General features: G+C 36.2%; 2 gene segments (V, D, J or C); both read left to right on the plus strand.

Annotated features, from left to right (window-relative positions):
- Positions 1 to 1,533: 1,533 nt before the first annotated feature.
- On the plus strand, positions 1,534 to 5,288 carry LOC311267623 (Ig mu chain C region membrane-bound form-like). The segment is given in 5 exons: positions 1,534 to 1,580; positions 2,404 to 2,703; positions 3,913 to 4,245; positions 4,343 to 4,660; positions 4,793 to 5,288.
- A 14,312-nt stretch (positions 5,289 to 19,600) lies between these two features.
- Positions 19,601 to 23,420, plus strand: LOC311267622 (Ig mu chain C region membrane-bound form-like). The segment is given in 5 exons: positions 19,601 to 19,669; positions 20,493 to 20,786; positions 22,009 to 22,344; positions 22,442 to 22,768; positions 22,901 to 23,420.
- Positions 23,421 to 25,408: the final 1,988 nt, after the last annotated feature.

Below are 25,408 nucleotides of genomic sequence, written 5' to 3' on the forward strand. Positions count from 1 at the left end.
ATCCTTATTTGTTAAAGCCGATAAAAATGTGTCAGAGAGTATATTGTCATAAAATCATCGACCACGGAAAGTGTAGATATCTGGGAACAGGTTTTTGTATGCAACGGTTAATAGTTTGTTGAACTGTGACTACGCTTTTGACTACTGGGGAAAAGGCACCATGGTCACAGTCACATCAGGTACTGTATGTAATTTTAACATTCATGATTCCAGAATAAAATTCCTGATCAAATTATGTTTATTTTATCATTTTCATGCAGTCAACTGTTGGTCATTGATAAGACGACCAACAATATTTTGTAGCCGGACAAGAAAGTTGTGAAAAGTGTAAAACTCCTTTCTATTAATTTCAGTTGGAAAGAAACTTTAACGATTGGTGTAAATTTTAGTTTGATTTTAACCGTCAGCAACCAAACCGAACTATATGACATGAAGTAATGGGATATTACAGTTACGAGTTTTTGTCAGAAGTTTCAATTGACTCTCTTAACTGTGACTACTGGGTTTTTGACTACTGGGGAAAAGGCACCATGGTAACAGTGACATCAGGTAAGATTTGAACGGTTTAAATTTTACAGCAGGCTACGTTTTGTACTGTGAAATGTCATGTTTAAGTCACTTCAAAAGTAAAGTGTTTTAATTCCACATGTAGTGTAAAAAGTCAAATAGCGATATTCTCAGTTGGACTTACTGGTTGATATTTATGGCCACTGTGTTCTGGGTCATTTAAATGGATTTTAAAACATTGACTTGAATTAAATGTTTAGGAAGACTTTGCGATTGACATTAGCAGGTGTAGACTTTTCATACTAACAGTTAAGTAGATTCAGCACTGTGCTACTACGGTGCTTTTGACTACTGGGGGAAAGGCACCATGGTAACAGTGTCATCAGGTAAGAATTGTCCGATTGAAAATTTACAACAGGCTACGTTTCATATTGTAAAATGTCATGTTTAGGTAACTTCAAAAGTAAAGTGGTTTAATACAGTGTGTAGTGTAAAAAGTCAAATAGCAATACTCTCAGTTGGACTCATTGGTGAACATTTATGGCTCGTGTATTCTGGGTCATTTAAGTCGGACTTATAATATAGTGGCTTTGATTAAATGTTGACACAGAGATTTGCGGCTGATTAACGGAAGACGTAGACTTTTAATACGAACAGTTAAGTAGATTCAGCACTGTGCTACGGTGCTGCTTTCGACTACTGGGGAAAAGGCACCATGGTAACAGTGTCATCAGGTAAGAATTGCACCGATTTAAAATTTACAACAGGCTACGTTTCATATTGTAAAATGTAACTTTTAAGTCACTTCTGAAGTAAAGAGTTTAAATACAGTGTGTAGTGTAAAAAGTCAAAGTAATATTGTCAGGAGGACTCGCTGGTGAATCTTTACTGTAGTGTGGTTCATATAAGTGGATTTTATAACAGTTGGTTTAATTAATTGTTAAGGTAAAGATTTTTCACTGCACACTGGAAGACGTAGACTTTTCATACTAACAGTTAAGTAGATTCAACACTGTGCTACTACAATGCTTTTGACTACTGGGGAAAAGGCACCATGGTAACAGTGTCATCAGGTAAGATTTGTACGATTTAAAATTTACAACAGGCGACGTTTCATATTGCATAATGTAATCTTCGAGTTATTTTGTTAGTTCTCAGTGTGTCAATTGTCACTTCAAAAGTTAAGTCTTTTAATACAGTGTGTAGTGTAATAAGTCAAATAGCGATACTCTCAGTAGGACTTACTGGTGAATATTTATGTCTACTGTATTTTGGGTAATTTAAACAGATTTTATAACATTAATTAAATGTTGAGGAAGACTTTGCGCTCGACATTAGTAGATGTAGACTTTTCATACTAACAGCCTAGTAGATTCAGCACTGTGCGGCTGGGCTGCTTTTGACTACTGGGGAAAGGGTACAATGGTAACTGTTTCATCAGGTAAGAATATTCTTTAACGTCATATATAATTGCCGATTTGACCAAAATAATATGTTTTTTTTAGATTAACTTAAACCTTTGATCCTTCAATCTAAAAAAACCCACTAAATTACAAATGAATATTGTCAAAGATGTGCATTTACAGCAATTTACCGATATACATAGTATTACAAAAAAACTACCACAAATAATACTATTGAGGGAGGTTAACCTTTGTGCAACAAACATCAAAATAAATGGCAGAGGGAAACATAAAACTGCTTGTCTGGAGTGGACTTGAATTTCCCTCAGTCAGTGTATTATTACTTTATGTGTTCTGTTACAGTAGTGATCAATTCAATTGACTCTTCTCTATTTTGACAACTGCTTGGTAAATAATGTCTGTTGTATTGAATTTTTTTGATTGATTTTTTTCTTTTGTGGTACTGTATTTACACGTGTTTTTCTTTTTTTAGCCACTCCAAAATCACCAACTGTGTTTCCCCTGATGCAATGTGGCTCTGCAACTGGAAACACGGTCACTCTTGGCTGTTTTGCAACTGACTTCACACCCTCCTCACTGACCTATGCATGGACCAAAAATGGGGCTGCCTTGACAAACTCCATTCAGTACCCTCCAGTACAGACAGGCAACTTCTATACGGGAATCAGTCAAATCCAAGTGCCGAAACAGGACTGGGATCAAAAACAGTCCTTCCAATGTGCCGTGACACATGCAGGAGGAAATCCACCAGCCGTTACTTTCCAAAAGCCAGGTAAGACAGACTTATGATGATTACATATTAATACCTTTTTAGTAGTTGATTTGAAATCTGGTTTTAAAATTATTCAAAAACGTGAATGTTTTCAAATGAAATGTATTAAATTATATTGAAATGTACAACAAGTTGGGGTGATAACCGATAATAATGTCATATTTAATTGTATATTAGTAGAATACAGGTTTAAACAGAATACCCTCAGTAAGAAAGGTTATCAATTTACAATCCTATAAACAATGTACTACAAGGCTTCTTCTTGTCACTATTTATGATAATGATAAAATAAACCTCACTTGTTTGACTAATAGTGAAAAATAATTATATTCATTTGGTATGATTAATGTGAAAATGCTTCATGCAAAAAAAGGACAAAATGATGACATAATAACAATAATAATAATAATAATAATACGTATACAAGTTCATCTTATGGGATTTTCTGACAAGTGTTATTAGAGGCAGATTTACCACACGTTGCATCCCGAGCTGCTGCTGACGTGTGAACTTAATGTAAAAGAAAGCAATAATAGGTCTAGCCATTCTGACACTGTTACACTTAATGTCTCATTTCAAGAGTATTAAAATACAACTGTTACCAAATTAAAAAGTGTCACATATCCTTGAATATATTCAATTTCGCAGGGCTAGAAGGCAAACCAAAAAGTGAGGTGGAAAAAGAAAGCTGAAGGCTTTCTCGTGTAAATTGGGCTGCTGACTCAGTGTATTTAATTCCTTACTAATGTACTGTATGTCCTCCGCACCTGTCCAAGAACAGATTACTGCAATATGTTCTGCTTCTTTCCATCTATCTGCATAATCCTTGTTATGCAGATAGATGGAAACTGTATGTTGATCATTAACACTCAAGTTAAATCTGTGTTGCTTGCCCCGAGCAATTAATGTATATGCAGGAGCAAGCATTAAAGATGAGCTGTTCAATTATGTCATTTCTTTTACTATGTTAATCTTATGTGAGAAGCATTTAATTTTTTAATTCAAGGAGCATAATCATTAGGCATATGTGTAAGTGCAAGTCACATGACATAAAGAAGTACAGAAAAGTCATAAACTCAGTGATATTGTAGGTCTATAGTAAATGAAAATCACATGAACACTGTTGCACATTGTTCACCTCTGCTTCTGTATGTATGTATTATTCCCTGCTTCCGCATACATAATTTCATGTGTGTGTTTGTTTTTCAGTGGACATTTATATTTCGCCAACTCTCGGCGTGTTGGCCTCCTCTGATGAGGAAAACCTGGCTTCCTTCTCCTGCTTTGCCAAAGATTTTTCACCAAAAAGTTACCAATTCAAATGGCTGAAAAATGATGAAGACATCACCAACAAAATAGACGAGATTGTGACACCGTCTAAGGAAAGACAGCTGGAGAATGGAACGAAAGTGTACAGTGCAGCAAGTTTTCTCTTGGTAGAGTCCAGTGAGTGGACCCCGGGTACCAAGTTTACATGTCTGTTTGAGGGGAAAGCTCCAGTATCCGCGAATTCATCTGTGACCCACATCACCGGACCGGATCGTGAGTAAATTGTTCTTTGAAAATAGTTTGTAAAATTCAATTCCTATTGTTTTTTGGCCATTTCTGTTTAATATTTGTACGTTTATTTTTCACTCAGCCTGTGGCGAATGTTCTGATGATGTGGAAATAACAATCATTGGCCCAACAATGGAGGACATGTTTTTAAACAGAAAAGGGAAGCTAGAGTGTCAAGCCAAGCAAAACAGGGAATCTATTACGGAGATGAAATTCGAAAATGAGCAAGGAAAAGACCTACTTGGTACCGGAATGACCCAGGTTAAAGGAGATAAAAAAACATACAGCATTTCAATTGACATCTCATACGATGAATGGAGCCAGGGGATAAAGCGCACCTGCGTTGTTACACATACAGAGTATATTGACCCACTGAAGAAAGTCTATGAAAGGACTTTTGGTAAGAAAACTATTCTCTTTGTCCACTAAAAGCCTTAATTTACTTCCTCTTGTCGTGCCTTCACACACATTAATGAGTGTTATTGCTGTTGTGTGTGTGGAAGGAGGCCTGATTGTTCTCTCATGCTTGCAGGAGGAAAACTTCAGCGTCCTTCAGTGTTTATGATGCCTCCGGTAGAGCATACTAGAAAAGAAACTGTGACCCTGACTTGCTTTGTGAAAGACTTCTCCCCTAAAGAGGTTTACGTGTCTTGGCTTGTTGATGACGACGCTGCAGACTCAGACAAAACAGTTCAGACCACAAACCCAATAGAAAACAGTGGATCCTATTCTGCATACGGCCAGTTAACGGTCAGCCTCGAGCAGTGGAAACAGAATGACAAGGTGTATAGCTGTGTAGTTTACCACGAGTCCGTGGCTAACACAACTAGAGCTATTGTCAGGTCCATTGGGTACAGAGCGTTTGGAAACACCAACCTGGTCAACCTCAACATGAACGTCCGTGATACGTGCAAGGCCCAGTAGATGTCATTTTGTGTCGCTGTGTCTTCTGCTGTTTGTTGTTTAAATGTCTGTTGCTTGTGATATGACATTGTGTTTGTCTTTTTAATGCAGATTGAAAATCTAAATAAAAAATGCTCTTTGCAACTCTGTTTTTGTACGTCGCATGCACTTCATGTCCTCATTGGACCATTATTGTGAGCTACATGTTATTCGTGAGTGTACTGTCACAGTGCTGTCCTAATGCAACACAAGTCAGGTGTAGATATCAGCATGAATGAATTTTAAAGTAGTGACAGTATGTCAGACTTTAACTTTAGACAAAAATTAAATCATATTTGTTCATTTTTATCTGTATATGGTGCTTTAACAATGTTTGTGTGACTTGTCCTTGTGTATGTGTGTACTCTACTGGGTCTTGCACCCCTCAACACAAAACAGATTATCGTTTAAAGTCCAATTCTGTGGTCTATTTGTAAAATGATGAATACATGAATCAACAAGCCAAGTCATGCATGCCACATCAGTAATGGAGTCTCTCCAAAGCAATTCAGGATCATTGTAGGAACAGCTTTTTTAGATTTAACAACATAATCAACATTTTAGAACATGTCAAACTATTAGGCCTTATGGTACACTCATAACAACATGCAATATATATATAATTTATTTATATATGAATATAATATTTATTATATAATATTTGCATAATATTCACTTGGATTGACTGACTAACTAACTGATTTACTGATTAAATCCACCCTGGCCTGTGAGGTTATGATTTATATCTATAATATATTGCCAGACAAAAGGAAATTAATCGAATTTGGTTGTTCGTGAGCTATCGTTCAAATCTACAGATTTCTGTCCCAGATACTAACTGATAAATTACTGTACACTACATCCAGGGTACGAGCTTGTAATTCACAGCCAGTGGAACGGTGCGATGGAGGCAGAGGAAGATAACATGGGAGACACAGCTGTCACCTTCATCCTTCTCTTTCTCATCACTCTGCTGTTCACCATTGGAACCACTGCTTTCAAGGTAATGATGAGTTCATATGTTGGAGTGATTCACAGAGCGCAGAGAAAGACAAAACTATTTTATGAATTCAAACAAAGCAGGGTTAGAGAGGGGTGAGGTGACAAATCAACTCTGGTATGCTTTAGTTATGTCTGGTTATGTCTGAACAAATATTTAACATTTTGAGTCTGAACAATAATCATATTAAATTGTTTGGCTATGACTAAATTACATTTTATTTTGCTATTATTTTGTGTGTAATATATTCCCAAAATGTTGTTTTTTTCTCACAAGTTGATTAATTTAAATTTAGCAAACTACAACAGGACCATTTTATTTGTGCCATATATTGATGTATTTATTTTACAATCATCAGAAGATTACATGCGTGCTGAAATCCAAAATAAATATTTTTCATTCCAGTTTTATTTTCCAGGGTTATTTTTTATAATGCAGCAATGTACTGCTTTAGCTGTAGAAATGTAGAAATGTGATAATTTTTTTGCCTATTACTAATCCACTTTTTAATGTTTTTTTTTCTGTCTTTCCAGATTAAATGAAACAAGGTGTACTTCCTGTAAAAGAAAAAATATTTTTCACACATTTTTGCTTTAAAACTCATAGTATCATGTAAGTAATCGCAATTGTCTTTTTTCATTTTAATTACAAGAGCTTTGTATCTTTTTGAAAATAAATGTTGTAATGAAGATAACCACTTATGTTGCACCTCAAACTTCTTTCTCTTGTCCATTATTTTAAAATTATTCACACTGTCTATAGTTTCACCTTCAAATTAACCCTTGTGCCCTCCTCAGGCATTTTTTTACATTTTTCTCATTTTTTAATTTTTTTAATTCGGTGATCATTTTGGCTGTGTTACAGCTTATGGCATGAATTTTTGCAGGAACTTTTCTTTTTTAGTAATTTTTTTTAAATCCAATGTATTTTACTCTCACATGTCTTTTATACTCTATTTAGCATTTTGCACCCTCTGGACACCTTCGTGGCAAAAATGTACACGCACAGAAAAACTGCTATAAAATCATACATCAATATTTTTTTCTATTTTTTTTTCCTAAATCACTTAAACAACTTCCCACTTATTCAAAGCTACCAAACATTCAATCATTTTCAGGATTTTAACCCTCTAAATGCCAGTTTAATTATTTTTATTTTTTCATTTTTTGTTACATTACACAACAAAAAAAATAATTATTTTCCCTAAAATAAATAGTAGGGAGATGGGGCTTTGGTGGTGATTAGAGTCTTGGATATGTCAAAGATTAGCAGCAAAAAAGTGTGTGTGTGTGTGTGTGTGTGTGTGTGTGTGTGTAGTAAATTTGAGGAGGGCACAAGGGTTAAATAACATTATACTCATTATAGTGGGGCCGGTCATCCAGCAATCGGGAGGTCACTGGCTCGAATCCCGGCTCCCCACAGCCACATATCGAAGTGTGCTTGAGCAAGATACTGAACCCCAAATTGCTCCTGATGAGCAGTTGGCGCCTTGCATGGCAGCCTCCGCCATCAGTGTATGAATGTGTGTGTGAATGGGTGAATGTGCCAAGTATTGTAAAGCGCCTTGAGCTGTCAGTAGACTGGAAAAGCACTATAGAAATGCAAGACCATTTACCATAGTTAATCTTGAAATACTTTCAAAACTTTTTTAATGTTATTTTATGATATATCATGTAATATGTTGCTGTTCATCACCTCCCCAGCACCTGGAATCAACAGCCCATGTTGAACTCAATATGTAAATTCAAAGATTTTACAGTTGGTTAGTTGTCGAGTCTATTAATATTAGAGAACTAGAACTAAAACCTTAAGCAAAGTCATGAGAAGCCATGAGAACTTGTGTTAACTGATCCCTTTTTTGGGACCTGAGTGTTACTCAATGCTTCCGCTCGCTGCTCGCTCTGATCACTCTGGCCTATCACGCTGCAACATCTGTGCAACAGACTTCTCCATCTAACTCCACCAGAATCTGTTAAACCATCTAGCCTAAATACAAAGACTTTACACTTGAGACAACACAGATGGTTAATTAACCCTAAGTGCAGATGAGTCTGACTGGCTTGATTCTGACTGGCGTGATTTCTTTGACGATATCACACAGGCTGATGTGAACCAAGACGTGGATGTGGAAAGCTGGTATATGGCTTTCACTTTCCTCCTGTTTTTCCTCATCGCCATCATCTATGCTGTCATTGCTACTATAATTAAGGAAAAAAACAGCAGTAGAAGTTTGGGAAGTAATCTTCCAATAAAGTACTCCATATTACTGCTATGGTTTTAATATCTCTGCTATGTTTAGTGTTGTCATTTCTCTAGAATCTTAAGATGTTTTGTACAACACAAACCTGTCTCCAGATCCTGACACATTCTCTTTGTTTTCTCCTTTCAGACTAAATGATGATGATCACAGGACAGGTCCCGTTTTATAATCCGGATGTGGCCTTTGATTTTTGGCATATGGCCTTAGTACTTTTAAAGTGTAATAAGTTTTGTTTCTTTTTTAATATTTCTATTATTATTTTTGACATTATGACATTCAAACGCCATTGTAACTCACAAATGCTCCTTCACTTTGCTCATTCTTCCATTTAAAAATAAAGATTGAAATATGGAAAAACAAAGTTTGTCATAATTTGTCTCATTACTTACAATAAACAACTAGTTTATAGGATTACTGTCTTGATGTGGGGTTTAACCCTCCTGTTATGTTCGTTTCTCAGGAACAGCAATAATGTTCCTGGGTCAATTTGACCCGTGGCATGTTTAGTTATCCAAAAGTGTCAGAAACCAAAAAATCCCATTTAAAATTGTTTATATCTCATCATTAACTCCATTACTAATCAGCTCAATCAATATTTAGTGCAATAGTGTTCTTTACCTCTCACAGATCATGGTTCAATGAGGATAATTCACTCGTTTTTTTTTATAAAAATGCATGTTAAAATTTTTTTAATGTACATTAAATTAAATCTACATATAAAATACAATAGTTTGACATGATATTGATTTTTTTTAATTTCATTTTAAATTTTAAAATGTTTTTATGCCATATTTAGCTGGTTTGGAAGGCATTTATTGCCTTAATGGGCAGCGACCTCTGAATTCCACTACCCTTTCATCCACTGTGACATTAGGGCCTTGGTTTTTAGAGTTGTGGAAGTTGCTCTACCCACTTGTCCCACACTGTCCTAATAGCCATCTGAGAGAGACACCAGGTGTTGACTCTTGATTTTCAAATCGGATTACTCTGGAGAAAATATGAAAAGTCTCCAGAGACATTGTGACACGAAATATAGCCCTGCCTGTCTCTGCATCCCACAGACTGGCTGTTGATTCATCCTTTGACTTATAGACCCCAGCCAGGATGAGGACACCCAAATATGCATGTAAATGCACAGAGAAAGAGTATATGTAGCTGCAGAGTGTAATGTTGGTAGGACTCGCTTGCAGAGAATCTTTATATGTTTTTCCCCTCCCCTGCTGAGTGTCCACTCAATGTGGGTGGAGTTTGCCCACGGGAACAGAAAAGGTTCTTGTCACAAGTCATAGCAACAGCTGCATTCTTGCACTTTACAGATGAGGTCAAGAGAATATGGAGTGTGTGTGTGTGTGTGTGTGTGTGTGTGTGTGTGTGAGAGAGAGAGAGAGATTGGGGTGAAATGTCTCACAGTTGCAAAAAACAAATAGTATTTGACACTTCTGACCCCTTTTAGCCTCCACTTTGACTGCCAGGTCAAATTGACAGTATCTATGTAATATAAACATGCAGGGGGGTGTTGCAAATATGTGAAATGAACCATTTTCATATTATATGTTGATTACACTTATTAAGCCAAGCAGAAGAACAGGAGGGTTAAGGAAATGACTACATGTGCAAATTCACTGTAGGAGAAACATTGAGAACAGAGGTAAAGAGGTAATCCCAAAAACTTAAGATGCATATGCTGAGGTGTCATTCACACTGGGGACACTGAGGACATGTCCCCACCGCCTTTTGAAAGCATCATTAGTTAAAATGAAAAATACACTTTGCTCTTCATCAGCACCTACAGTTGAAACTGGCTGCTGGACCTGGTATGTACAGTATAAACTACAGTTTGGCAACAGAATGCAACATGTGCAGGAAAGCTGTTCATTAGATATTGGATGTGATTAGCATTTAAAATCACAACGTATTAGGCTAACAAGCTAGCTGGAGTCTAGCAAGAATAACCAATAAGGTTTGTAAACAATGTGTCTTACACGCTGTATTTTACAGTAAGCCTACATGATAAGATAATGACTTACAGTCCAGTGCAGTGTGCAGTTTTTCCTCCACGTTTCCTCTTTGACACAGCAGTTTTGGTTGCTGTTAATTAGCACTTTAAAAAAAAAGAAAAAGTGTAGTTTGAAAGTATGCTTTTCAGATTAATGATCCTGTGGCGACCCCTAGTGGATGAGATTGAAAGGGGAGGTATTAGAGTTTAACTGTGTGAAATGTGTCACTTTTTTGTGTTGGATTTTAAGAGTGAATAAAATTAAATTGCGTATGTAAATTAGGCTATACTTAATTCTATATTCTATATTTTGTATATTTACCCCTTTATATATCACATGAGCCAAATACAGCAAAACAATGTACTTGCTGAAATTAAATTGCAACAACTATTGACCATTTCTACAAATAAAAAAATATTTAATTGTAAATTACGTGTCATGTAAAATCACCAGAGGTCAGTTTCCCCATTTTTTAAAGGAGACTCTCGGATCTGGTGTTCACATTCATCTTAACACTTGAACCCAGTACTTTTTCTATCCACAACAAAATTCATGTGACAACTTGATTTCGCACATGTTGAATATTTAAGTTTGACTATAAAGTGTTAACCATCAGCAGTCCCTGAAGCTCCACCTGCCGGTGACAGTTCAATTCAGAGGACAGGAAGTAGATCTCAAGATGAACAGCAGGAAGCCTGAAGGAGCTGCTGTCATTCTTCTGAGACTTTGATTAATGATGGATAAACATCTAATTCTGTGCTATAGAGCTTTTTGATTAAACAAGGGCCTTTGATTATCCTCACTGAGCTGATGGACCCTGCACTGTCTCACATGATTAATGACCTCAGGTCAAGTATTCAGAATGATACAACACACATTTGAGCACGAATGATGACTGATTGAATTTAAAGTTACATTTCACAATAAAGGAATTATGAAAAGATTCATATTCCTCCATAATACAAATCAAAAGCTGAGTAAGAACAGTTCACTCTTTTCATCACATATTTATTCCCATAATATCTTATTGGAAGGAACTTTAGGTTCTTAAGGTGGCATCCCCACCACCCCCAACCCTGTTTGACAGCATAAAGGATGTAAGTTTTACATTTATAATCAAAGTGAATTTACTTGAATCCGACATACTGTATGTTGTGGATGGAGATAAATAAAAAACTTTATGTAAAAAGTTTTATTTATGTATGTGGAGAACATTATAATGAAAATGTTAAATTCAAATTGCAGAGAAAATGTGGAGAGCATATTGACTATTTGATAGTTTGAAACATTAAAGTTAACTGTATCTGTAAATAAAGAAAAGTAAAGACAAGTCTCAACAGGAAAAAACATTTGCTCTTGATTAGTTAAACTATTTTTGGTATTTTATTTTGTTTTATTTGGTCATGATAAAAGCAATATTACTCAAATGAGTGTTTTTGTTCATATCTGACAAGCACACACAGTTAAAGGTCAAATGTGTCGATCATGACAAACAAAGTTGCGAGCTGTCTAGTTTTCAGGCTGATGGATGCAGTTTTTTGTATTTTGTCTCACAGGTTTCAGTTTCTGAGCAGCTGTTTTTCCTCTCGAGGCGCCAAGTTGTCTGTTTTCAAACATGTGCAACCACTGAAACCATTAAATCTTATGCAAACCAGCAGCACAGACTCAAGTTTTCATACTATTTACATTCATTTTTCAACCACTGTGTCTTGTTTAATGACGCAGTAGTTTTGTCTCTCATTTATATTAGTTGAATGTCATCTGTCCATGGTTTCACTGCACAATGCAGATCAATAACAATGACTATATGCAATTGTTTGTATTGTTATCAAAATTATGGCGGCCCATGGGCCAAATGCAGCCCTTTTCCAACCTCATTCCAGACCAGGGGTCTGCAACCTGGAGCCGCATGCGGTTCTTTTGCCCCTCTGCAGTGGCTCCCTGTGGCTTTGACATTTTACATGGAAATTAATAATATTTTTTTTAACATCATCACTGTTTTAGGCCTACAGTGATTCTTACATTCCTTGACAGTAAAAGTGTGCAGCCTACACACAGAATTGTATCTGTTCTAGCAGGATTAAGGATTAACTCACACTGAAATGGACTAAAATACATTTAAACTGTCCTGTTTTTTTTTTGTTTTTTTTTAAATTCATTTTATTTTTACTGTTTTTAAATCTAGCCTGCCACTATGCGTTTTATTTATTATCATATGAGGCTACTTTTTTATTTTGTACATTTTCACAAACACAGGGAGGACTTAGGTCTGCATGTATAGTTCTGTATTGCTCCTCTATTTCTATTAATTGTAGGCTACTTATTTTGTTTCATAAATGCACCAAAACATGGCGTCATTGAAATGGAAATGCAAAGTTCAAGTACCTTGAGTAGCCCATTGCAGAGTTGCTCCATCATGTGAAAATATAAATTAATGCTCATTTAGGCCTATTAATGATCTTGATAGACTAATTAGACTTTCTAGGTTACCTTAATTATAAGACACAAATAAGTTTTGCAGCTCTAGACAGATTTTTTTGGGTGAGGGACAGGGGCAAAAATGACTCTTTAGATAGTAACGGTTGCTGACCCCTGTTCCAGACCTTTGATAATTTTGTTAGTAGGCTTGTTAGCCCATTAGTTAGTTACAGTATGTCTGTTGCTAAGCACAGAAATATTCTTGTTTTAGTAAAAAGTTTAGGCTGTTTAAGCAGAGGGAATTACGACAATCAAACTAACAACCTAATTCTGAGATTTAAATCTGTTTTCTTATCTACTTTTATATAAAATGTTTCTGTATCACTTGTGAAAAGTAATAAAAAAAGCTGAGGAAAAATGAATAAAAAGTGCATCGTTTGAACACATTTAATTGCGCTAAGAGCTTTACCGGTCAAAGTCTGTCCCTTCTAGCACTTCACTCCGCAAAAACGTTGATTCATTTCATGTGACTGGATCTTTACATTATTTGGTAAACTAATATGAAAAAGCACCATAAATAAAAATCAGTTGTTAATCCCAGTGCAGGAAACAGCAGCGACCACAGGTATACATCCTCGCTTTCCACCAAGGATTTATGGTGCTGACATGGATATGTGTTGAATAAAACTGTCATCGGGAACAGCAGACATGTATGTTCATCACCTCCCAGCACCTGGAATCGACAGCCCATGTTCAACTCAATATGTAAATTCAGAGATTTTACATATTGGAGCCTATTAATAATAGAGAACTAGAACCTTAAGCAAAGTCATGAGAAGCCCTGTGAGCCCTGTGTGGTAACCTGTGTTAACTGATATGAGATATTTAAATGTGCACTCTGTTTCTCTTACTGGCATAACCACACCTCACACCTGGTGTCTGTGATGCACCGCTGCTCTTTGCATTGATTCACTCGTGTTTTGGTACTTTTTTGGGACCTGGATCTTACTCAGTGCTTCTGCTCGCTGCTTGCTCTGATCACTGGCCTGTCACGCTGCTACATCTGTGCAACAGACTTCTCCGTCTGACACCAGCAGACGCTAGAAAAGCACAACTCTGCCATCTAGCATAAATACAAAGACACTGCATCTACTAATCTATATACACTTTCCCAGGTTTAATGAGTTAAATTAAGTTAATGTCATTTTCTGTCAAGTTTTGTCTAAGGCACACCTGGCAGGTGGATAAAAGGAAAAAGACTCCCTAACATTTTAACATTGTGATCAAGTTTTGAGAGAAATAAGCCTCTTGTGTGCACAGAGAAAGTCTTCAAACTTTTACTTCAACTCAAATAGGATTAAAAACAAAAGTGTTATACGTGTATATTTATCAGTGTACTAATAGAATTCTTAATGTTAAGTTATAGCTTTTAGTTTTGCGGGCCCCAAGACTTTCAGACCCATGTCACCGCCCATATTAAAACAATTTCTGGGTGTGTCGCTGTCAGTGATTCATTCATTTATTCATTTCTTGACAAAATATGTAGCGGACCCATCAGTGAAGCGCCTCCTAGTCCCCAGTGACCACAGAGACTGCTCTGGATGGGGCTTCAAGCCTCAAATTAAGTGGTTTCCTGAGTCTCAGCAAAGATATTCAAATGATGACATCAGCATGGGTGCAGATGGACAAGAGGCACTAATCAGTCAGCTTCATCTCCCTCAAACAGAGTGGAAAACAAGAAGGTCTTCACTTGTGAATTATCTGACAAATCTATTTATAACCAAAATTAACCATTAATCATTTCTTGTAAACAAACCCTTATATCCCTCGTTCATAAAGCTAAGATCATGGCAAACAAATGACCTTTGTGTTTCTGGGTGTATGGTTCAATGCTCACTGCCTTCTAGATGTTGCAAGTCATCACCAGTGGATGAACATCACAGACATTTCAGTTACATGAGGGAGCAAGACAAGGATGCCCATTTTCACACTTCATTTAACTTTGATTTGCATTTAATGTGTTTATATGAAAAATGATGATGATGATCACAGAACAGACCCCTCTTTACAATCCAAATGTGGTTGTCGGAGGATTTTTTAATGGCACATGGCTTATTTAGAGGACCAAACAAAGGAATATGGGAAGAAACTCAATTCTTTTGTAAAATTATGATGCTTTAATCAAACGACTCATTGTGTCTGTGGTGGAGACACACACATATCCTCTGACCTCAAGGAGGAAGGATGTCAGGACAGACAAGGAACAGACCAAGACAAGAAATCCAGCCACATCCTCTGCCATCAACCTGTCATAAATTCACCACATTCCTCTGGTTCATTTCTCTGGTTTCCCTCTGCTTCTCTCCTTTTATTTGCCATAAATATCTGAAATTGTAAGTAGCATCAGTTGAATTTTTCTTTTCCAGACAGAAGCTTATGAAATCTGACCTGAGGAGCTCGATGGGACAGACCAGATCAAGAATGCCTGTGCTTGCCAGCTGGATGGAAAGAGTTACAGCAAAAAGCCGCCTGAAGAGTGCACGAATGGCCTAAGTAAAACATATTTTATTTGACTAATCAATCAACTCTAATACTCTTATTTAGGGTTTATAAGGCCTATGTGCAGAGATGAATAATGCAGTCAGTATGCACTGTCAACAACAGGCAAATGCTTTCATATTTGAGAAGGTGCACTGTCACTAATTAACATTCAGTTTTCATCTGTGTCAAGGAGCGCTGTCTCACATTAAAGGTGCACTACGCAGTTTTGGGGAAAAGATTTTTAATCAGAAGAGAACGTTCTTGACTGACTTTTTATGCCTAAATTAAAGTGAAACTCTCGCCAAAAAGCAACCGAGGCTTTATTTATGATTGGGTATGAGTCAAACCTTCACGTACAAGCACACTCATGACCAAAGAGGCACTTTTAAGATTTACCGTAGTTTCGTTTTGGGGAAAGCTCATTTTGAACGGGAGTACATAGGGCATACCACGACGGCATCAAAATGTCTATTTTTAGACCACTAAGAAGGCTCCACACATCATGAAACTTTACTGGTAGCATCACCAGGGTCTCTACTCATGACACGAGCAGTAAGAACATTGTTTGTGTACACAAAGTGTGTGAAAAAGACGGTTTTGAACTACTTACGCTTAGCTACTGGGACTCCGGCGCGCCGCCGCCATTCCAGGCAAAAAGTGTCGATCTCCGAGTGCGGCCATCATGACGGAGAGTAACGGTGGGACGCTCCTCGGGCTTATTTCCAGATGAATTCGCGGATAATTCGTTGTTCTGTCGTTAGTCAAAAGCAACACTGACGTCCATGTTGACAAGGGAGCCACATATTACAAACAGTACGGCATCAACAGCCGGTGATGTCACGTAACCTCTCGCATGGTTGTTGTTGCCGGAAGAGATCGGAGATCGACACTTTTTGCCTGGAATGGCGGCGGCGCGCCGGAGTCCCAGTAGCTAAGCGTAAGTAGTTCAAAACCGTCTTTTTCACACACTTTGTGTACACAAACAATGTTCTTACTGCTCGTGTCATGAGTAGAGACCCTGGTGATGCTACCAGTAAAGTTTCATGATGTGTGGAGCCTTCTTAGTGGTCTAAAAATAGACATTTTGATGCCGTCGTGGTATGCCCTATGTACTCCCGTTCAAAATGAGCTTTCCCCAAAACGAAACTACGGTAAATCTTAAAAGTGCCTCTTTGGTCATGAGTGTGCTTGTACGTGAAGGTTTGACTCATACCCAATCATAAATAAAGCCTCGGTTGCTTTTTGGCGAGAGTTTCACTTTAACTAAAAAAACAAACGTTCTTTTGTTTTCATCAACACAACAACAAACTGAATAAACTTTATGGGAAAACAATTTCATACTGTTTTACTAGTGTATATTTGGCTTTCTAGCTTCAAACAGTGTTCTTGGGACCTTATTTTCCTCTGAGAACAGCTTGTTTATTCAGTTATGGAAAACATAAATATTTCTGAGTTTACCTCATTAATATCATATAGTATTAATATTTTGTGTTTGAATTTCTTAATGTAACGTCTAATTGTGATTCGCTTTGGGATGATTTTCCTAAACTTCCCAAACTTGATTCTTGATTATAAAAAGGTATTAAAGAGATTACCATTATTAACTGCTTTTGGGAAAATAGTTTGGGGTAGTTTTCAATTCATTTTGAGGTAATTATTGTGGGAATTGGTGGGTAATTTTAAAGAAATTTCTACTACTTCTACTTATCACTAAATTTGCAGACCTGTAAAATGAAGTGTGATTAATTTTTTGATCTAAATGTTAAAAATGTTTCAAGCTTAACTATAAGGTTGGCTGAATCAAGTGTATCTGGTTGTGTGAGATGGAGCTGACAGGATGGTCTGGTAAAGAGGAAGTATTGTCTAACCATCAGCAAACACAAATAATTTTATGTAATCCAGACCACAGGAAATCTCAAGGGAAGTGGTTAATGAATAGTACAGTAGGAATTGCTTCGTCAGTGAAACACGTTTGCTTTTCTTGGTTTAGTATTTGTATTAGAGGCAGATTGTAATATATCACTGTGATGACTACTTTGACTACTGGGGAAAAGGGACACAAGTCGCAGTAACTTCTGGTAAGTAATAATCATATACACTTTAAGTGAAGACAATACTGCACTTAAACTAGGATGAAATGTGAAGTATTAACAAAAGATCAGGGTAAATGTTAGATTCACACCGTTGTTTAACAAAATAAATACGATTTACTAGAGGGTACAAGCTGTAAAGTATTTTTGTACGAAAGTGCTATTGAAACCTGTCACTGTGCTACTACTTTGACTACTGGGGAAAAGGGACAATGGTGACCGTCACATCAGGTAAAAAAGGCTTCTTTATTCTACATTTTGAAAATGTGATATTTAGTTTTTAATGTAGTATATTTAGACCTCAACAGCATCTTCAAGGTGGTTGTTTTTGTATGTTGGATGTGTTGACATAATACACTGTGACGTTGCTTTTGACTACTGGGGGAAAGGCACAATGGTCACGGTAACATCAGGTAAGCCAATCTTATTTGTATTTCTCTAATGTAAACATTTTGGTTTAAAACCAGTTTTAGTAGTTTTTAAGGATTCCAGTTCTGACTCAGTCGGTGCATGTCTGGAATACTGTATGTTAAATGTGTTGTGTCTAGAAGACATTCAGGAAAAGAATTTGTAGTTCCATCTTCTGAATCCTTATTTGTTAAAGCCAATAAAAATGTGTCAGAGAGTATATTGTCATATAATCACCGACCACGGGAAGTGTAGATATCTGGGAACAGGTTTTTGTATGCAGCGGTTAATAGTTTGTTGAACTGTGACTACGCTTTTGACTACTGGGGGAAAGGCACCATGGTCACAGTCACATCAGGTATGTAATTTTAACATTCATGATTCCAGAATAAAATTCCTGATCAAATTATGTTTATTTTATCATTTTTATGCAGTCACCTGTTGGTCATTGATAAGATGACCACAATATTTTGTAGCCGGACAAGAAAGTTGTGAAAAGTGTAAAACTCCTTTCTATTAATTTCAGTTGGAAAGAAACTTTAACAATTGGTGTAAATTTTAGTTTGATTTTAACCGTCAGCAACCAAACCGAACTATATGACATGAAGTAATGGGATATTACAGTTACGAGTTTTTGTCAGAAGTTTCAATTGACTGTCTTAACTGTGACTACTGGGCTTTTGACTACTGGGGAAAAGGCACCATGGTAACAGTGACATCAGGTAAGATTTGAACAGTTTAAATTTTACAGCAGGCTACGTTTTGTACTGTGAAATGTCATGTTTAAGTCACTTCAAAAGTAAAGTGTTTTAATTCCACATGTAGTGTAAAAAGTCAAATAGCGATATTCTCAGTTGGACTTACTGGTTGATATTTATGGCCACTGTGTTCTGGGTCATTTAAATGGATTTTAAAACATTGGCTTGAATTAAATGTTTAGGAAGACTTTGCGATTGACATTAGCAGGTGTAGACTTTTCATACTAACAGTTAAGTAGATTCAACACTGTGCTACTACGGTGCTTTTGACTACTGGGGAAAAGGCGCCATGGTAACAGTGTCATCAGGTAAGAATTGTCCGATTTAAAATTAACAACAGGCTACGTTTCATATTGTAAAATGTCATGTTTAGGTAACTTCAAAAGTAAAGTGGTTTAATACAGTGTGTAGTGTAAAAAGTTAAACAGCAATACTCTCAGTTGGACTCATTGGTGAACATTTATGGCTCGTGTATTCTGGGTCATTTAAGTGGGACTTATAATATAGTGGCTTTAATTAAATGTTGACACAGAGATTTGCGGCTGATTAACGGAAGACGTAGACTTTTAATACGAACAGTTAAGTAGATTCAGCACTGTGCTACGGTGCTGCTTTCGACTACTGGGGAAAAGGCACCATGGTAACAGTGTCATCAGGTAAGAATTGCACTGATTTAAAATGTACAACAGGCTACGTTTCACATTGTAAAAGTTAATGTTTAAGTCACTTCTGAAGTAAAGAGTTTAAATACAGTGTGTAGTGTAAAAAGTCAAAGTAATATTGTCAGGAGGACTCACTGGTGAATCTTTACTGTAGTCTGGTTCATATAAGTGGATTTTATAACAGTTGGTTTAATTAATTGTTAAGGTAAAGATTTTTCACTGCACACTGGAAGACGTAGACTTTTTATACTAACAGTTAAGTAGATTCAACACTGTGCTACTACAATGCTTTTGACTACTGGGGAAAAGGCACCATGGTAACAGTGTCATCAGGTAAGATTGGTACGATTTAAAATTTACAACAGGCTACGTTTCATATTGCAAAATGTAATCTTCGAGTTATATTGTTAGTTCTCCGTGTGTCAAGTGTCACTTCAAAAGTTAAGTCTTTTAACACAGTGTGTAGTGTAATAAGTCAAATAGCGATACTCTCAGTAGGACTTACTGGTGAATATTTATGTCTACTGTATTTTGGGTAATTTAAACAGATTTTATAACATTAATTAAATGTTGAGGAAGACTTTGCGCTCGACATTAGTAGATGTGGACTTTTCATACTAACAGCCTAGTAGATTCAGCACTGTGCGGCTGGGCTGCTTTTGACTACTGGGGAAAGGGTACAATGGTAACTGTTTCATCAGGTAAGAATATTCTTTAACGTCATATATAATTGCCAATTTGACCAAAATAATATGTTTTTCTTAAATTAACTTAAACCTTCGATCCTTCAATCTAAAAAAAAATGCTAAATTACAAATGAATATTGTCAAAGATGTGCATTTACAGCAATTTACCGATATACATAGTATTAAAAAAAAAAACTACCACAAATAATACTATTGAGGGAGGTTAACCTTTGTGCAACAAATATCAAAATAAATGGCAGAGGGAAACATAAAACTGCTTGTCTGGAGTGGACTTGAATTTCCCTCAGTCAGTGTATTATTACTTTATGTGTTCTGTTACAGTAATGATCAATTCAATTGACTCTTCTCTATTTTGACAACTGCTTTGTAAATAATGTCCGTTGTGTTGAATTTTTTGATTGATTTTTTCTTTTGTGGTACTGTATTTACACGTGTTTTTCTTTTTTTAGCCACTTCAAAATCACCAACTGTGTTTCCCCTGATGCAATGTGGCTCTGGGACTGGAAACACGGTCACTCTTGGCTGTTTTGCAACTGACTTCACACCCTCCTCACTGACCTATGCATGGACCAAAAATGGGGCTGCCTTGACAAACTCCATTCAGTACCCTCCAGTACAGACAGGCAACTTCTATACGGGAATCAGTCAAATCCAAGTACCGAAACAGGACTGGGATCAAAGACAGTCCTTCCAATGTGCCGTGACACATGCAGGAGGAAATCCACCAGCCGTTACTTTCCAAAGTAAGTAGACAGACAGACTTATGATGATTATATATTAATACCTTTTTAGTAGTTGATTTGAAATCTGGTTTTATAATTATTCAAAAATGTGAATGTTTTCAAATGAAATGTATTAATTATATTCAAATGTACAACAAGTTGGGGGGATAACCAATAATAATGTCATATTTAATTGTATATTAGTAGAATACAGGTTTAAACAGAATACCCTCAGTAAGAAAGGTTATCAATTTACAATCCTATAAACAATGTACTACAAGGCTTCTTCTTGTCACTATTTATGATAATGATAAAATAAACATCACTTGTTTGACTAATAGTGAAAAATAATTATATTCATTTGGCATGATTAATGTGAAAATGCTTAATGCAAAAAAGGACAAAATGATGACATAATAACAATAATAATAGTAATAACAATAATAATAATAATACTAAGTATAAAGTTAATCTTGTAGGATTTTCTGACAAGTGTTATTAGAGGCAGATTTACCACACGTTGTATCCCGAGCTGCTGCTGACGTGTGAATTTAATGTAAAAGAAAGCAATAATAGGTCTAGCCATTCTGACACTGTAACACTTAATGTCTCATTTCAAGAGTATTAAAAATACAACTGTTACCAAATTAAAAAGTGTCACATATCCTTGAATATATTCAATTTCGCAGGGCTAGAAGGCAAACCAAAAAGTGAGGTGGAAAAAGAAGGCTGAAGGCTTTCTCGTGTAAATTCGGCTGCTGACTCAGTGTATTTAATTCCTTACTAATATACCGTATGTCCTCTGCACCTGTCCAAGAACAGATTATTGCAATGTGTTCTGCTTCTTTCCATCTATCTGCATAATCCTAGTTATGCAGATAGATGGAAACTGTATGGAAACTGTAAAGTTAAATCTGTGTTGCTTACCCCGAGCAATCAATGTATATGCAGAAGCAAGCGTTAAAGATCAGCTGTTCAATTATGTCATTTCTTCTACTGTGTTAATCTTATGTGAGAAGTATTTATTTTTTTAATTCAAGGAGCATAATCATTAGGCATATGTGTAAGTGCAAGTCACATGACATAAAGAAGTAGAGAAAAGTCATAAACTCTGATATTGTAGGTCTATAGTAAATGAAAATCACATGAACACTGTTGCACATTGTTCACCTCTGCTTCTGCATATATATGTATTATTCCCTGCTTCCGCATACATATTTTCATCTGTGTGTTTGTTTTTCAGAGGAGATTTATATTTCGCCAACTCTCAGCGTGTTGGCCTCCTCTGATGGGGAAAACCTGGCTTCCTTCTCCTGCTTTGCCAAAGATTTTTCACCAAAAAGTTACCAATTCAAATGGCTGAAAAATGATGAAGACATCACCAACAAAATAGACGAGATCGTGACACCGTCTAAGGAAAGACAGCTGGAGAATGGAACGGAAGTGTATAGTGCAGCAAGTTTTCTCTTGGTAAAGTCCAGTGAGTTGCCCCTGGATACTAAGTTTACATGTCTGTTTGAGGGGAAAGGTCCAGTATCCGCGAATTCATCTGTGACCCACATCACCAGACCAATCGGTTGTGAGTAAATTGTTTTTTAAAAATAGTTTGTAAAATTCAATTCCTATTGTTTTTTGGCCATTTCTGTTTAATACTTGTACATTTATTCTTCACTCAGGTTGTACAGGTACCATTTGTCCTGAAGCAGATGTGGAAATAACAATCAATGGCCCAAAAATGGAGGACATGTTTTTAAACAGAAAAGGGAAGCTAGAGTGTCAAGCCAAGCAAAACAAGGAATCTATTACGGAGATGAAATTCGAAAACGAGCAAGGAAAAGACCTACTTGGTACCGGAATGACCCAGGTTAAAGGAGATAAAAAAACATACAGCATTTCAATTGACATCTCATACGATGAATGGAGCCAGGGGATAAAGCGCACCTGCGTTGTTACACATACAGAGTATATTGACCCACTGAAGAAAGTCTATGAAAGGAGTTTTGGTGAGAAAACTATTCTCTTTGTCCACTAAAAGCATTAATTTACTTCCTCTTGTCGTGCCTTCACACACATTAATGAGTGTTATTGCTGTTGTGTGTGTGGAAGCCGGCCTGATTGTTCTCTCATGCTTGTAGGAGAAGAACCTCAGCGTCCTTCAGTGTTTATGATGCCTCCGGTAGAGCATACTAGAAAAGAAACGGTGACCCTGACTTGCTTTGTGAAAGACTTCTCCCCTAAAGAGGTTTACGTGTCTTGGCTTGTTGATGACGACGCTGCAGACTCAGACAAATCAGTCCACACCACAAACCCAATAGAAAACAGTGGATCCTATTCTGCATATGGCCAGTTAACGGTCAGCCTCGAGGAGTGGAAACAGAATGACAAGGTGTATAGCTGTGTAGTTTACCACGAATCCGTGGCTAACACAACTAGAGCTATTGTCAGGTCCATTGGGTACAGAACATTTGGAAACACCAACCTGGTCAACCTCAACATGAACGTCCCTGATACGTGCAAGGCCCAGTAGATGTCATTTTGTGTCGCTGTGTCTTCTGCTGTTTGTTGTTTAAATGTTTGTTGCTTGTGATGCGACATTGTGTTTGTCTTTTTAATGCAGATTGAAAATCAAAATAAAAAATGTTCTTTGCAACTCTGTTTTTGTACGTCGCATGTACTTCATGTCTTTATTGGACCATTATTGTGAGCTACATGTTATTTGTGAGTGTACTGTCACAGTGCTGTCCTAATGCAACACAAGTCAGGTGTAGATATCAGCATGAATGAGTTTTAAAATAGTGACAGTATGTCAGACTTTAATGCACCACCACACTAACTTAAGACAAAAATTAAATCATATTTGTTCATTTTTATCTGTATATGGTGCTTTAACAATGTTTGTGTGACTTGTCTTTGTGTATGTGTGTACTCTACTGGGTCTTGCACCCCTCAACACAAGACAGATTATTGTTTAAAGTCCAATTCTGTGGTCTATTTGTCAAATGATGAATACATGAATCAACAAGCCAAGTCATGCATGCCACATCAGTAATGGGGTCTCTCCAAAGCAACTGTCAAACTATTAGGCCTTATGGTACACTCATAACAACATGTAATGTATATATGTATATATATGTATGTATATATATATATATATATATATATATATATATATATATATACACATACATATATATATATATATATATATATATATATATATATATATATGTTATTTATATATAAATATAATATTTAGGTTATGATTTATATCTATAATATATTGCCAGACTAAAGGAAATTTGGTTGTTCCTGAGCTATCGTTCAAATCTACAGATTTCTGTCCCAAATACTAACTGATTAATTACTGTACACTACATCCAGGGTACGAGCTTGTAATTCACAGCCAGTGGAACGGTGCGATGGAGGCAGAGGAAGATAACATGGGAGACACAGCTGTCACCTTCATCCTTCTCTTCCTCATCACTCTGCTGTTCACCATTGGAACCACTGCTTTCAAGGTAATGATGAGTTTATATGTTGGAGTGATTCACAGAGCGCAGAGAAAGACAAAACTATTTTATGAATTCAAACTAGGTAGGGTTAGAGAGGGGTGAGGTGACAAATCAACTCTGGTATGCTTTAGTTATGTCTGGTTATGTCTTAACAAATATTCAACATTTTGAGTCTGAACAATAATCATATCAAATTGTAATCCCAAAATATTGATTTTTTTCTCACAAGTTGATTCATTTAAATTTAGCAAACTACAACAGGGGCATTTTATTCATGCCATATATTGATGTATTTATTTTACAATCATCAGAAGATTACATGCATGCTCCAATGTCTCACTTGACAATGATAAGGTTAATCTAAATTCAAAAAGACCAGACCTCTGAAATCCCAAATAAATATTTTTCATTCCAGTTTTATTTTCCAGGGTTATTTTTTATGATGCAGCAATGTACTGCTTTAGCTGTAGAAATGTAGAAATGTGATCATTTTGTTGCATATTACTAATTCACTTTTTAATGTTTTTTCTGTCTTTTCAGATTAAATGAAACAAAGTGAACTTTCTGTAAAAGAAAAAGCATTTTTCACACATTTTTGCTTTAAAACTCATAGTATCATGTAAGTAATCGCAATTGTCTTTTTTCATTTTAGTTACAAGAGCTTTGTATCTTTTTGAAAATAAATGTTGTAATGAAGATAACCACTTATGTTGCAACTCAAACTTCTTTCTCTTGTCCATTATTTTGAAATTGTTCACACTGTCTATAGTTTCACCTTCAAATTAACCCTTGTGCCCTCCTTGGGCATTTTTGTACATTTTTCTCATTTTTTAAAATTTTTTATTTGGTGATCATTTTGGCTGTGTTACAGCTTATGGCATGAATTTTTGCAAGAGCTTTTCTTTTTAGTATTTTTTTTGAAATCCAATGTCTTTTACTCTCACATGTCTTTTACACTCTATGCATTTTGCACCCTCTGGACACCTTCGTGGCAAAAATGTACACGCACAGAAAAACTGCTATAAAATCATCATACATCAATATTTTTTTCTACTTTTTTTCCTAAATCACTTCCCATTTATTCAAAACTACCAAACATTCAATCATTTTCAGGATTTTAACCCTCTAAAT

The sequence above is a fragment of the Pagrus pagrus genome (assembly GCF_965226575.1).
Source record: "Pagrus pagrus genome assembly, chromosome: 13".
Lineage (NCBI taxonomy): Eukaryota > Metazoa > Chordata > Actinopteri > Spariformes > Sparidae > Pagrus > Pagrus pagrus.